We start from the raw sequence: 3,310 nt of genomic DNA on the forward strand, positions 1-3,310 counted from the left end.
TGATCCACCAATCCCTTCAAACACTTTAGGACTTTGTTAACATGGCACTTCTCTTCTGGTGGCAAGTGTGTCTCCAAGAGCTTCCTGCTAATTTTCATGACTTCACAGACATACTATCTGGGATTCCCGTTCGGAAGACCCTTTGTCCTTTCTTCCTATGGCTTGTCCTTTTTACTATGTATGTTCCAAAGTTTGTTTGTTTGTTTGTTGTTGTTGTTTTACCAGTGTCACAGTAATTAAAGAATTGGTTTCTAGAAATCTCCAAGTCCTTCTCATCCAAAGTCCTCTTTTCTGGTGGGAATATCACAAGCAGTCCCCAGGGGCCTGGAGAACACCTTCCACGAGGGACTGACATTATCCTCCTAGCTTACTATGTGTTAAATCTTCCTCCTTTAAAAGCAGCCGTATTTGTAATAGCCAGAAGCTGGAGAACCCAGATGCCCCTCAACAGAGGAATGGATACAGAAAATGTGGTACATTTACACAATGGAGTACTACTCAGCTATTAAAAACGATGATTTTATGAAATTCCTAGGCAAATGGATGGACCTGGAGGGCATCATCCTGAGTGAGGTAACCCAATCACAAAAGAACTCACATGATATGTACTCACTGATAAGTGGATATTAGCCCAGAAACTTAGAATACCCAAGATATAAGATACAATTTGCAAAACACATGAAACCCAAGAAGAACGAAGACCAAAGTGTGGACACTTTGCTCCTTCTTAGAATTGGGAACAAAACCCCCATGGAAGGAATTACAGAGACAAAGATTGGAGCTGAGAGGAAAGGATGGACCATCTAGAGACTGCCATATCCTGGGATCCATCCCATAATCAGCCTCCAAACGCTGACACCATTGCATACACTAGCAAGATTTTGCTGAAAGGACCCTGATATAGCTGTCTCTTGTGAGGCTATGCTGGGGCCTAGCAAACACAGAAGTGGATGCTCACAGTCAGCTATTGGATGGATCACAGGGCCCCCAATGGAGGAGCTAGAGAAAGTACCCAAGGAGCTAAAGGGGTCTGCAACCCTATAGGTGGATCAACAATATGAACTAATCAGTACCCCCCCCCCCAACCCCCGGAGCTCGTGTCTCTAGCTGCATATGTATCAGAAGATGGCCTAGTCGGCCATCAGTGGAAAGAGAGGCCCATTGGTCTTGCAAACTTTATATGCCTCAGTACAGGGGAACACCAGGGCCAAGAAGTGGGAGGGGGAGGGGAGGGGGATTTGGGGGACTTTTGGGGTAGCATTGGAAATGTAAATAAAGAAAATACATAATTAAAAAAAATAATGAAAAAAAAATAAAGTCTGTATTAGGATTTGTCAAGGCATTGTGCCAAAATAACAAAAAAAACAAAAACAAACAAAAACAAAACAAAACTTCAAATGTTAAAACAAAAACAAAAACAAACAAACCTGTTGCCTCCCCCAGCCTGAAGCGGGCTGGTACTGACCTTGTCGCCACTGAGGTGGGGGCCACCTGCCGTGCAGCTTTCTGACTTGGCTGGCTTTTTTTGAAGGGTCAACTGCCCTGAGATTCTGCTACCTGCGAGGAGAGGCTGAACCTGTCTTCCTGAGACATTCCTTTATAAGCAATAGCCTGGCGAACAAGTGCTGACAGCATGGTGACAAAGCACCAAGGATGGACTGGCGGGGGTGGGGGGGGGTGGGGGGGGATGGGGGATGGCCTTCCCCCTTTTAAGCACAGTCTCTTAGTAAACTCGCCGGCCTTGATCAGAGAAAACTTTGTCTTGTCCTCATGCTTCTCTCCCAGTCTAAGTCTCTTTCAGCCCCAGCCTGCCTTCCAGGAGTACCTGATTCATGTAAGCCGCTGGGCGGCCTCCTACTACACAAACCAAAACAAATCTACAACATTTTGCTTAAATCCTAACTTCCAGTTCATCAAACTAGGTGCTCATTTGTAAACAGGGTCATTATAATTCTTACTAGTCAAGCTAGGATGAAGTCACAGTAGATCTGAGTGTCTTTAATCTGACATGACTAAGACCTTTAAAAATGGGAGATTTGTGTCTATGTGTCACCTACAGGAAAACTCTATGTGAAGATGTAGGCAAAGGTAAGGGTCAGGTAACATAAGGTAATGAGTGCCAAAAGTTTTCAATTCTCCAGGAGAGAGCCTAGGATAGTCTCCTTTCCAGCTTCAGGGTAAACCCATCCCACCAATACCCTCATTTTGTACTTATAGTATTCAGTAACATGTGGCAGTAAATCTCTTCTAGGCTGTCTGGCATGTGGAGCTGTTATGGAAGCTCTCATTGACCAATCTTATCTAATAATACTGGCAAGGTTCTTTTCAATCAAGATGATAATCCCTTCATTCTGACCTTTATCAGAAGAAGGTCTTTCTACAATGGACCAAGTCATTTTCAAGTAACCCAAACCTTATGCAAATGACCTGGATATTGGCTATCATTTTTGCTTATATGTTTTCCTAAGGTCTTGTCCATAATGTTCACACAGAACTTTGTTAAAAATATAGAATTTTGGGATATGCCACAAAAGTACAGAATCAGAAGCTGCCTTTAAGGACTCAAGGGATTAGCATGTATTATTATTTGATGGTCATAGGTTTAGAGGAACCAAGAGAAATTAGATTTATTAAATATTCTGATAGGCAGGAATAACCAAAAAGATCATTAAGTTTTGTTTCATTACTAGAATATATATATATATATATATATATATATATATATTGTCTTTGTCTTTCAAGATAAGATCTGATCAGAAATTTCTAGAACATTCTTCACAAGAAAACAACAAGAACTTAGGATATGAATCATATATATATATATCCTGATCTTATAGAGGAATAAGATTATATATTGTATAACTGTATTTCCTCAGTTAAATATATGTGTTTAAAATGATAAAATTCTACCAAAATAATTATTCTAATTAACACATAAACAAAAGTACCACATAGCTACTCTAAAGAAACCACTCAAAGAGTTGCCCAGTCTCAAATTCTACATATTTCAGTGAACTCCTATACAGGGCAGAAATTCTGAAATAATGAATCTTCACCTATGGTTTTACACTTTTACTGTCTGTCTTAGTCAGGGTTACTATTGCTGTGATGAAATGCCAGAGCCAAAAGCAACTTGAGAAGGAGAGGTTTTATTTGGCTTATACATCCTGAGTCTGTCCATTGTGGGAAGCCAAGACAGGAACTCAAACAAGGCAGGAACCTCAAGGCAGGAGCTAATGCAGAGGACACAGAGGGGTGTGACTTACCGACTTATTCCTCATGGCTTACTCAACCTACTTTCTTATAGAAC

This window comes from Mus caroli, unplaced genomic scaffold (assembly GCF_978045245.1).
Source record: "Mus caroli unplaced genomic scaffold, Mus_caroli_1 scaffold_6, whole genome shotgun sequence".
Taxonomy (NCBI): domain Eukaryota; kingdom Metazoa; phylum Chordata; class Mammalia; order Rodentia; family Muridae; genus Mus; species Mus caroli.